The sequence below is a fragment of the Notothenia rossii genome, assembly GCF_949606895.1.
Source record: "Notothenia rossii genome assembly, chromosome: 3".
Lineage (NCBI taxonomy): Eukaryota > Metazoa > Chordata > Actinopteri > Perciformes > Nototheniidae > Notothenia > Notothenia rossii.
In genome coordinates this window covers 3,233,081-3,245,395 of record NC_136901.1, presented here as the reverse complement: position 1 = coordinate 3,245,395, position 12,315 = coordinate 3,233,081, and positions in this window count along the sequence as shown.

The following is a 12,315-nucleotide window of genomic DNA, read 5'->3' as shown; positions in this document are numbered from 1 at the left end:
AAAAAACATAATTGTAGTCTCTTGTGAGGACGATTTGATAGATTTATTTAACTGTAAAAGGCGATGAAGTTTAGAAATTAAATAAATGTCTTTTCAGTTTTTACTTCAAAAGAATGTGACCTTAGGGATAAATCTCACATTTAAAACACATTTTCTTGGGCAATAAAAACCACATTCCTTGCTGGTTACATGGTTTATTGAGTGCAATAAATAAACATTTGAATCTTATAATATATATGATAGCAATATAGTCAAATATAGATTATAACACCGGGTCATTTTGTGATTTGTTTGCAGCACCTGCATGTACTTCTGGTAATTTAGCATCGATATTTGGTTGCTTAGTGGTTGCTTTCTCTCTATTTTTGGATCCTTTGCACCTCTTTATGGTCGTTTGATTGACTTTCTTACAAGTAATGTGAACCAACACACTTTATACACACGCTTTGGGTCAGGCATCCTATTTGTTCATCCAGAAATTATACAAACAAGCCATCTTTAGTATCACTTCCTGACTTTTGGGGGACCCTTTCCAACCCTCTGTCCTCACCCTTTTTTCAGAAGCATTTTGACTCCAAGTAGGGAATGAGTCCTTACCCCAAGTGAAGGAGTTCAAGTATCTCGGGGTCTTGTTCTCGAGTGAGGGAACAATGGAGCGTGAGATGGGCCGGAGAGTCGGAGCAGCGGGAGCGGTGCTGCAGTCGCTTTAACGCACTGTGTGACGAAAAGAGAGCTGAGCCAGAAGGCAAAGCTCTCTGTCTACCGGGCAGTTTCATCCTACCCTCACCTATGGTCCTGAAGGATGGGTCATCATGAAGGCCGAGATGTTTTTTTTTCAAGCAGTACTCAGATCTTGTACTTGAGTAAAAGTAGAAGTACTCAGATGTTGTTCTTGAGTAAAAGTAGAAGTACTCAGATGTTGTTCTTGAGTAAAAGTAAAAGTACTCTGATCTTGTTCTTGAGTAAAAGTAAAAGTACTCTGATCTTGTACTTGAGTAAAAGTAGAAGTACTCAGATGTTGTTCTTGAGTAAAAGTAAAAGTACTCTGATCTTGTTCTTGAGTAAAAGTAAAAGTACTCTGATCTTGTTCTTGAGTAAAAGTAGAAGTACTCAGATGTTGTTCTTGAGTAAAAGTAAAAGTACTCTGATCTTGTACTTGAGTAAAAGTAGAAGTACTCAGATCTTGTACTTGAGTAAAAGTAGAAGTACTCTGATCTTGTACTTGAGTAAAAGTAGAAGTACTCAGATCTTGTACTTGAGTAAAAGTAGAAGTACTCAGGTCTTGTACTTGAGTAAAAGTAGAAGTACTCTGATCTTGTACTTGAGTAAGAGTAGAAGTACTCAGATCTTGTACTTGAGTAAAAGTAAAAGTACTCTGATCTTGTTCTTGAGTAAAAGTAGAAGTACTCAGGTCTTGTACTTGAGTAAAAGTAGAAGTACTCTGATCTTGTACTTGAGTAAAAGTAGAAGTACTCAGATCTTGTACTTGAGTAAGAGTAGAAGTACTCAGATCTTGTACTTGAGTAAAAGTAAAAGTACTCTGATCTTGTTCTTGAGTAAAGGTAGAAGTACTCAGATCTTGTACTTGAGTAAAAGTAAAAGTACTCTGATCTTGTTCTTGAGTAAAGGTAGAAGTACTCAGATCTTGTACTTGAGTAAAAGTAGAAGTACTCAGATGTTGTTCTTGAGTAAAAGTAAAAGTACTCTGATCTTGTACTTGAGTAAGAGTAGAAGTACTCAGATCTTGTACTTGAGTAAAAGTAAAAGTACTCTGATCTTGTTCTTGAGTAAAAGTAGAAGTACTCAGGTCTTGTACTTGAGTAAAAGTAGAAGTACTCTGATCTTGTACTTGAGTAAAAGTAGAAGTACTCAGATCTTGTACTTGAGTAAGAGTAGAAGTACTCAGATCTTGTACTTGAGTAAAAGTAAAAGTACTCTGATCTTGTTCTTGAGTAAAGGTAGAAGTACTCAGATCTTGTACTTGAGTAAAAGTAGAAGTACTCAGATGTTGTTCTTGAGTAAAAGTAAAAGTACTCTGATCTTGTACTTGAGTAAAAGTAGAAGTACTCAGATGTTGTTCTTGAGTAAAAGTAGAAGTACGCAGATGTTGTTCTTGAGTAAAAGTAGAAGTACTCTGATCTTGTTCTTGAGTAAAAGTAGAAGTACTCAGATGTTGTTCTTGAGTAAAAGTAGAAGTACTCAGATCTTGTTGATGAGTAAAAGTAGAAGTACTCAGATCTTGTTCTTGAGTAAAAGTAAAAGTATTCTGATCTTGTACTTGAGTAAAAGTAGAAGTACTCAGATGTTGTTCTTGAGTAAAAGTAGAAGTACTCAGATGTTGTTCTTGAGTAAAAGTAGAAGTACTCAGATCTTGTTCTTGAGTAAAAGTAGAAGTACTCAGATGTTGTTCTTGAGTAAAAGTAGAAGTACTCAGATGTTGTTCTTGAGTAAAAGTAGAAGTACTCAGATCTTGTTCTTGAGTAAAAGTAGAAGTACTCAGATGTTGTTCTTGAGTAAAAGTAGAAGTACTCAGATGTTGTTCTTGAGTAAAAGTAGAAGTACTCAGATGTTGGACTTGAGTAAAAGTAGAAGTACTCAGATCTTGTTCTTGAGTAAAAGTAGAAGTACTCAGATGTTGTTCTTGAGTAAAAGTACTCCGATCTTGTACTTGAGTAAAAGTAGAAGTACTCTGATCTTGTTCTTGAGTAAAAGTAGAAGTACTCTGATCTTCTACTTGAGTAAAAGTAGAAGTACCAGAGTGTAGGAATACTCTGTTACAGTAAAAGTCCTGCATTCAAAATGTCACTTAAGTAAAAGTACAAAAGTATTGGCATCAAATGATATTGAAAGTAAAAGCCCCCGACCTATGGTCCTGAAGGATGGGTCATGACCGAAAGAACAAGATGGCGGATACAAGCGGCCGAGATGGGTTTCCTCCGCAGGGTGGCTGGCGTCTCCCTTAGGGATAAGGTGAGAAGTTCAGTCATCCGGGAGGGACTCGGAGTTGAACCGCTCCTCCTTCGCGTCGAAAGGAGCCAGTTGAGGTGGTTTGGGCACCTAGTTAGGATGCCACCTGGGCTCCTAGGGAGGTGTTCCAGGCACGTCCAGCTGGGAGGAGACCGAGGGGTAGACCTCGGACCAGATGGAGGGATTATATCTCTTCACTGGCCTGGGAGCGCCTTGGGATCCCCGAGTCAGAGCTGGTTGATGAGGGAAAGGAACGTTTGGGGCTCTCTGCTGGAACTGATACCTCCGAGACCCGAACACGGATAAGAGGGAGAAGATGGATGGATGGATTTTGACTTTTCTTTTTATCATTCAGACGCACATTCTGCATTTGATCAGATGTGACGATCTGATGACACTGTCAGTCAAAGTGAGCGATGAATGAAACTACAGTCTTTAGTTTTTCATATGCTTGAGTGATGAATGAAAGGAAATGACCCCAACCTGTCATTAGACTCTAAAAGGAAATATTGTTTTTTTCGAGTCTCACACTAAAGATAAAACTGTATATGGTGTATCTTTGAAAAGGACGGACATTAGTGGCGACATGGCGCCGTAAATGGCAGCCAACAATCACTGTCAGATGTGAAAAGAAGAGGAAAAAGACTCTCAGTGCTGAACTTTATCCTTTCTGTTCTGCCTGATCTGTATCAGAGAGCAAGGCCTGCGTGGGAAACGTTTAAGAGGAAACTACGAGATTCGATTTAGATTGTCGAACCTCCAAAACTGCATCCACAATGCCTTTAATGCAAGAAGCGAACGGAGGGCACTCTACACACAATTATTCGTCCATTTGAGTGTTTTTTATCACGGTACGCAGTTTAAAGGTAGGAAAAGGAAAGGGAGTGCATGATACAGAGTCTTAGGAGACGAACAACACATGTCTGTACTATTATTGGATTAATCCCCTCACCCCCAAGGAAATTAAACAATGTTTTTCTTATTATTAATGGCACAGAACAAGGTGGGAAACAAACCACAAATAAACAACGAAGTGTGGATGCAAAGGGATAAGATCTGTACGCTCTGAACTCGATATGTCACCTTGAGGGAAACTCCTTAAATCCGGCACAAACGTCCACTTGGACACTCTCTAGACTTTGGTAGTCAAAATCACAAAACAAGTAGCTGTAACTCAAGAGTTCAGACACTAAATATGACACGTTCACACAATTGCAACTTGACTGGTTGGAGGACGTATGCATCTGTATTTAACATTTACCTTATGAGTAATACATCTGTAAATGGTGTTTGTTTTTGAGTATTAGTATCAGTAGAAATTCCCCTTAAGGACGATGAACATCTGTACCACATATCATGGCAATCCGCCCAATAAGTGTTGAAGTGTTTTAGATGAAGTATGTTGAAACCAGTGAGGATATTAGAGTGTTTCTCCCAGTGTTGCTTTAAGCTCTTTTAAACAGTTGCAGATCTTCTGTGTTGACATGACTACTTTTTTGTATGCCGTAAGATTCGACCTTTTAACCGTAGCCTCGGGCTTCTGCATGAACTCATATATGCTCCGCTGTAACGTCCTTGAGCTAAAAGATGAGAGCTGGCTGTGACCTCTGGACCTTTTTGTGGAGGCAGGCAAACATGGAAAGATATTTCTCTTCAAGTGTCAGTGGAAAAAACAGACCATATTGTGCTCGAGGTTTTCTAAGAGCTGAGACCTCTCTCTCCATCCTATATACTTTCATTTAGGTACACATAGGATGTGTTCCTATAGTGTTGTACTGTAGACCTACACCTACCTTATACATGTTATTATTGTGGTTTAAATGCATCAGGAGGCTCAGTTTCTGGGCAACAGATTAGCGATAACAACCGGGGTCAGAGACAGTGACATTATGTGCTCGTTAGCATGTATTTAAAAGATGACCTGAGGGCATTTTCATTTCTGCTCTCTTGTTTCATTGTTTAAAAATGAACCCTAGGAAATTATCATTATTATACGTTAAAAAATAAATTGGATGCAGGAATTAGAAACATTTCGGCTCACCTTAAGGCCTCCATTTGTACCATGTTTATTGACAAAATGCCCAACATGAATATTTAAATAAATGAGTAGCAGGAAGAAAAATATGGAGGCAATTTCATTATAATTTTTCATTACCTTTTTTTTTTAGAAAGGGCACAAGTGTGTGTACCAAGTGATAAGCCAAATAACATGGTCATAACTTCTAAGTCCCATTAAAAAATAAATGAGATTTTGACAGACCTGCGGGAAAGAAAACATGGAATTATGGGTAATAATTGCTCACAGTAAGACTTGCAAAACAAACCAAGCGGGAAAATGTTCTTGAAAAAGTCTCGGCAAGCTGATTCTTCACAACTCTTACGGTACGTCCACACGGCAGCGTGCGTTGAAGCTTTCCGGTGGACGTGCCTGGCGTGCGACCAACAACCAATCGCATTAATCTCCCGCCCTGGACACACAAGCACGCGGTTTGATTGGCTAGCGCTTGTACTGGCATATGATTTGATTGGCTGGCGCTTCCGTCTGTGCTTAAAAAGTTGAACCTTTTCTCAACTTTCGAAGCGAGCAACGGAGGCAAAGCGACGAGACGGAACCACAATGCAGTTCGGCAAAGCGTGACGTCGCCCCAAAGTGAATGGGAAGCGTCTCCGTTGAAGCAACACGACGCTGCCGTGTGGACGGGCCGTTAGAGGCTCGAAATCCCGAGTTTTAAGCCCAAAGGAGACTTTGAATAAGATCTGGATTTAATTCGTCATGCTTTAATTAGGAAGAGCTGCTTCTACTGTACAGACGAAATGAGTTAAAGTGTCGGAAAACAGACAGAAATTAATTCAAATAATTAATAGAAATGTATGTTATGGCAGTAATTAGACCCTCCAGAAAAACACGATTCTGCGATCGCAGAATTTACCGCATAATCGGCAAAATGGCGCAGATTTATCAAAAGGCCGCATAAGACCTCATCAGCTCGCGCATCACAGAATGTAAACAACACTGTATAGAGTGAACGTGTGGAGCTCACACGATAAGAGAAAACACCAAGATGAACAAATCTAATCCATCTCATTTACCGACGAACATTTCTACTAAAGACCGGGCAAAGAGTGGGGGGAAACTATTCTGCACCCCGTGCAACTGTGTGTTGGAGCATAAGAGAACATCGATGGTGGCGACCCACTTTGATTCATTCAAACATTCGAAAATGCTTTCTGCTGCTGCGAACAAGAAAGCCATTCAACTCACGTTCACCGAGGCATCAACCTCCAAAACCCTTTAGAGGGCTACAAGAAACGAAGTGAGTAGCCTACAAGACTGAAGCTGGTCAGATAACGAACGAGTAAATGAAAACAGAATGAGGCGGAGAAGTGTGTGTGTGTGTGTGTGTGTGTGTGTGTGTGTGTGTGTGTGTGTGTGTGTGTGTGTGTGTGTGTGTGTGTGTGTGTGTGTGTGTGTGTGTGTGTGTGTGTGTGTGTGTGTGTGTGTGTGTGTGTGTGTGTGTGTGTGTGTGTGTGTGTGTGTGTGTGTGTGTGTGTGTGTGTGTGTGTGTGTGTGTGTGTGTGTGTGAGAGATTAAAATAGCCCAATTGCTTTTACAATAAATAAACATTGAATGTGTTTAATTGAATATGAAAACCTGATGTACTTATATGATTCTGTTTTCTTAAAGGTTGTATCTTCCTGGTCGAATGCACTTATTGTAAGTCGCTTTGGATAAAAGCGTCAGCTAAATGCAATGTAATGTAATGTAATGTAATAGTGAAGGGGTTTAACGTTAGTGGCAGGTTGTGTGTGAGAGGGAATAAATAAGACAGCCCAATATTTAAAAAAACATTTATTCTTTTTTCCCGCATATTTAGCATATTTCGCAACTTCCTGCAATTTTACGGCATAAAATCACATAAAACTCCCATGATGGTGTGTGAGAGTGTATTTTGAGTTTGGTGATATAGGAGTTACAAGACAAGTGCATACGAGTACAGTGTCACAGATACACAGGAGACAGTACGGTGAATTCACAAGTAAAAACAAATAACAAAACATACATGGAGACAAAGAAGAAAACTAAAACATTGTGTGTGTGTGTGTGTGTGTGTGTGTGTGTGTGTGTGTGTGTGTGTGTGTGTGTGTGTGTGTGTGTGTGTGTGTGTGTGTGTGTGTGTGTGTGTGTGTGTGTGTGTGTGTGTGTGTGTGATTAAAATAGCCCAATTGCTTTTACAATAAATAAACATTGAATGTGTTTAATTGAATAGTAAAGGGGTTTAACGTTAGTGGCAGGTTGTGTGTGAGAGAGAATAAATAAGACAGCCCAATATTTAAAAAAACATTTATTCTTTTTTCCCGCATATTTCGCAACTTCCCGCAATTTCACCGCATAAAATCACATAAAAACTTTAAACGCATGTTTAATCGCATAATCAAGGATTTTTGCCCGCGTTTTTCTGGAGGGTCTAAGTAATGGTATTAAAGCTTAATACAGTGTAATCCTAATTAAATGTAACCGCTGTATCCTGGAAAATGGTGTTAAGGAAATAGTGTGATCAAACGTTTTAACATTGCTAACTGATTAGGTCAAATCCTGGGAGTGACCTTTGAATGTGTGATGTCATAGGGGGTTTGATGACACTACAGGAAGAGAGGATGGGGTGGAAGGAATGTAAGAGTTATCTGTGTATCCCATTGTTCTTTGAGGGGTGTGAGTTTTAGCATACAGTACTGTGCCATGGGGGCGAACATCTGGCCTCACATGATGTTGTGTGGTCATGTGGGTTGTCTTTGAATGTTTCCCTATCAGAGTAGCTGTAACAGAACGACACACTCTTTGGTGGAGGTGTCTGCTTGCAAGCATTATACGAAGATCTCAAAATACTTTATATCGATATTGTGTTTCTTTGCATATTTGCCTAACTCATCTTTTACTCTAAGACTGATTTTAAGTTGCTACGACATTTACTAAAAAGTATTTAGTGTATCTCAATGACTTTAAGAATGTGAAGTTACATTTACGGTTTGTGATAAATATAAATACAGACTGGTTTATTAATCGATTGGTCGGCTTTTATTTATTTTGCCAATTTTAACATTTATTGTGTGCTTTTCTGCAAATAACTCAACTTTGACATTTTAAAAAAATTCGGAAAACATTTAGATTATATATTTGATGATGGCAATAATGTATAGAGACAAAGGTAACGTTAATAAATACTAAACTTGCACAAATAAGCATCTCAAGTATAAATCAAATCTCAGCTAAAACGTTGAAAAACAGAGAGTAATTAATTAAAGTAAGAACATTTATATAATTCAGCCAGATTTACTTCCTGATTATTCTCCGTGTAGATTCTGCCGCGTTGGCCGCACTCCTCAGATGTGTGTTTTGGCTCCGGTGTGTATCTTTGGCAAGGAAATTTGGGTTTGGCTCGGAAAGGTTTTTGGGCAACTCTCGCGAACCAGCTGGCCACAAACAGCACTTGGAGTGGGCTTCACAGAGTTTGGATCTTACATCTTCATTTTTGTTTTGTTTGTGGCACAACAAACTTCACAAATCTGCAGCGATTAACCTCGGGTTGGAAACGAGATGTGTCTCTCCACTGGGACCGAATGAAGAGTCTCAAATTCATACTTCTACTGGAGTGTTTTCAGCTGCTTGCAAACACAGAGGCTTTCTTTGGTTGCTTTCATTTCTCCATACAGTCTTAGATTTAACCTCATGATCACATTATGGGGCTTTAAAAATACACCTGTGCCTGCTTCCGAGCCCCCCTCTACCTGTTTAAATGTTTATATCCCACTTTTTCCTGTTTTTAAATATGTTTTTATCTCACTTTTTCCCATTTTAACATGTTTTTATCCCACTTTTTCCTGTTTTTAAATATGTTTTTATCCCACTTTTACTAATTTAAATATGTTTATATCCCACTTTTACTCATTTAAATATGTTTATATCCCACTTTTACTAATTTAAATTTGTTTATATCCCACTTTTACTAATTTAAATATGTTTATATCCCACTCTTACCAATTTAAATATGTTTATATCCCACTTTTACCTAATTAAATATGTTTATATCCCACTCTTACCTAATTAAATATGTTTATATCCCACTCTTACCAATTTAAATATGTTTATATCCCACTTTTACCTAATTAAATATGTTTATATCCCACTCTTACCTAATTAAATGTGTTTATACCCCACTCTTACCTAATTAAATATGTTTATATCCCACTCTTACCTAATTAAATATGTTTATATCCCACTTTTTCCTAATTAAATATGTTTATATCCCACTCTTACCTAATTAAATATGTTTATATCCCACTTTTTCCTAATTAAATATGTTTATATCCCACTTTTTCCTAATTAAATATGTTTATATCCCACTTTTTCCTAATTAAATGTGTTTATATCCCACTCTTACCTAATTAAATATGTTTATATCACACTTTTACCAATTTAAATATGTTTATATCACACTTTTACCAATTTAAATATGTTTATATCACACTTTTACCTAATTAAATGTGTTTTTATCCCACTTTTCCTATTGAAATGATTTCAAAGGAGTTACATTACATTACATTACATTGCATTTAGCTGACGCTTTTATCCAAAGCGACTTACAATAAGTGCATTCGACCAGGAAGATACAACCTTTAAGAAAACAGAATCATATAAGTACATCAGGTTTCATAGAGCCAAACATTTCAAGTGCTACTCAACTGGCATTTAGAAAGCCAGCCCTTTATTAGTATATAAGTGCTTTGTTAGTAATTCTATCGCTCGAAGTGGAGTCTAAAGAGATGAGTTTTCAGTTTGCGTCGGAAGATGTGTAAGCTATCTGCTGTCCTGATTTCAATGGGGAGCTCATTCCACCATTTTGGAGCCAGGATAGCAAACCCACGTGTTTTTGCTGACGGGAACTTGGGTCCCCCTCGCAGTGCGGGTGCAGCGAGCTGTTTGGCTGATGCAGAGCGGAGTGCACGTGCTGGGGTGTACGGTTTAACCATGTCCTGGATGTAGGAAGGGCCAGATCCATTCACAGCATGGTACGCAAGTACCAGTGTCTTGAAGTGGATTCTAGCAGTTACTGGAAGCCAGTGAAGGGAGCGGAGGAGCGGCGTGGTGTGGGAACATTTGGGAAGGTTGAAGACCAGACGAGCCGCTGCATTCTGGATGAGCTGCAGAGGTCGGATGGCACATGCAGGTAGACCAGCCAGGAGGGAGTTGCAGTAGTCTAGGCGTGAGATGACGAGAGCCTGGACCAGAATCTGCGCTGATGTCTGGGTCAGCTGGGGACGTATCCTCCTGATGTTGTAAAGCGTGTATCTGCAGCAGCGGGTTGTAGCAGCGATGTTTGCAGTGAAGGACAGTTTGTTATCTAGGACCACACCCAGATTCCTTGCAGTCTGAGTCGGGGAAACAACAGAGGTGCCGATGTTGATTGTTAGGTCAAGAGTGGGACAATCTTTTCCCGGAAGGAAGAGCAGTTCAGTCTTGTCAAGGTTGAGCTTGAGGTGATGAGCAGACATCCACCGAGAGATGTCTGCTAGGCAAGCAGAGATGCGTGCGACGACCTGGGTCTCTGAGCGGGGAAAGGACAGAATTAGTTGGGTGTCGTCAGCGTAGCAGTGGTATGAAAAACCATGCGGGCTAATGACAGACCCGAGCGAGTTTGTGTACAGGGAGAAGAGGAGGGGACCAAGAACCGAGCCCTGAGGGACCCCTGTAGTTAATTGACAAGGGTCGGACTCGGACCCTCTCCAAGTAACCCTGTAGGTGCGGTCGTTGAGGTATGAGGTGAGGAGGGAAAGTGCAGTGCCTGAAACTCCAAGTTCTTGGACAGTGCGAAGGAGGATCCGATGGTTCACCGTGTCGAATGCAGCAGACAGGTCCAGAAGGATAATGACAGAGGAGAGGGAGGCTGCTTTAGCAGTGTGCAGTTTGTCAGAGACAGCAAGGAGAGCAGTTTCTGTTGAGTGACCTGCCTTGAAACCAGACTGGTGCGGATCCAGAAGGTTGTTCTGATGGAGATAAGAGGAGAGTTGTTTAAAGACAGCGCGTTCAAGTGTTTTAGACAGGAACGGGAGGAGAGAGACGGGTCTGTAGTTAATAACATCAGACGGATTGAGAGTGGGTTTCTTTAGGAGAGGGTTTACTCTTGCCTCCTTGAGACTGTTTGGAAAGTGACCAGAAGTTAGAGAAGTGTTGATGAAATGGGTGAGAAATGGTAGAATATCAGGAGCGATAGTCTGAAGGAGGTTTGAGGGGATAGGGTCCAGAGAACAGGTGGTAGGACGGGCAGAGGTAACGAGGGTAAGAACCTCACTTGGAGAGAGAGGGGAGAAGGAGGTCAGTGTGTGGGTGAAGGGAGGGTCTGGTGACCCAGCGGTGAGTAAAGGTGAGTCAGAAAAAGAAGAGCGAATATCATCAACCTTTTTTTCAAAATGGTTAACAAAGTCGCTTGACAGAAGGGAGGAGGGGGGAGGTGCTTTGGGGGGGTCCAAGAGGGTGGAGAAGATAGAAAATAGTTTTTTGGGATTGGAATAGGAAGATTGGATCTTATCTTGAAAGAAAGTGCTTTTTGCCTGAGAGATGGAAGCAGAGAAAGAGGAGAGGATGTCAAATGTCACACACAAGTGTTAGACCTACTATTAATAGATATAGGTGTACCCAATAAAGTGGATTTACAGTACGTCCACTCTCTAATTCAATAACCTCTAATTTCTGCACAACACAGAGAAAAAGTAGTCCCACCTTCACTCTGTAAAAACAATCCAGACAGCCGTTACGTTTCTCATCCGGGGCGCTCTTTTGGAAAACAAATCACTCGTATATATAAACGTAATTACCAGGAGACGGGCTCGGTGTATGAATGGATTAATGACGGGGCTTTGTGAAGTGCTCTGTTCTGTTTAACTACAAAAGTGCTGTCTAAGTGCAGCCGATTTACCGTGTGTACAAAGACGTGACAAATGACGGCGTGTTGTGATTAGCTATAGGTGACGGCGTTATGCGCTGTGTTGGGAAAGCAGCAGCTCCTGGGAGCGGTTTAGTAAACATGACGTAAAAAGGGCCGGAAAACTTTTAGATGATATATTTGATGATGTACGGACACTAAGGTAAAGCCTAAGGGCGGAGAAAGGAACATTTAAAAGCACTAAACTTGTACAAATAAACTAAACATACTAAAAAGTATATCTCAAAACTCAATGACTTCAAGAATAGGAAGTTACATGTAAATCAATTTGAACATTTATTGTACACAAAACAACAATTAAAGTGATATTTTTGTGTGCTTTTCAACAAATAACTGAACTTATGTGATGGAT